Genomic DNA, 442 nt, shown 5'->3' with positions numbered 1-442 from the left:
TGAGAGCGTTTGACTGTGAGGGCGTCGAGCATGATAGTGGCAAACGTGAGTGAGTCGTGCGTGAGAGTGGCAAGCGCAAGTGAGTCGACTATGAGGACGTCGAGCATGAGGGCGGCATGCATTTGAGCGTATGTTTGATATGCAACAAGGCTTTGTGCTTTACTGGAGTAAAGTGGTAGGCGAGACGGACTCGCCATACCTTTAGGTGTGGCTTTTGTGTCCGGCTTATCTTGTTGGTGTTTGGGGTTAGCAAGAACTTGCAAGCCGGAGCTTGGCTTATTAGTCCAGGCGCCCTCAAATTAGTGCGAGACTTGCTCGGCTTTTTGCTTGGTTTCGAGATGTATTTTACGGGGCGAGACGTCTCTCGGCTTATCCTGTTACGTGTTTCGAATACCAAGTTTTAGGTTGGTAGTTGAGATGAGCTCGTCGTACCTTTTAGGTG

The sequence above is a fragment of the Camelina sativa genome, chromosome 11, assembly GCF_000633955.1.
Source record: "Camelina sativa cultivar DH55 chromosome 11, Cs, whole genome shotgun sequence".
NCBI classification, from domain to species: domain Eukaryota; kingdom Viridiplantae; phylum Streptophyta; class Magnoliopsida; order Brassicales; family Brassicaceae; genus Camelina; species Camelina sativa.
Note: the sequence above shows the minus strand (reverse complement) of the source record.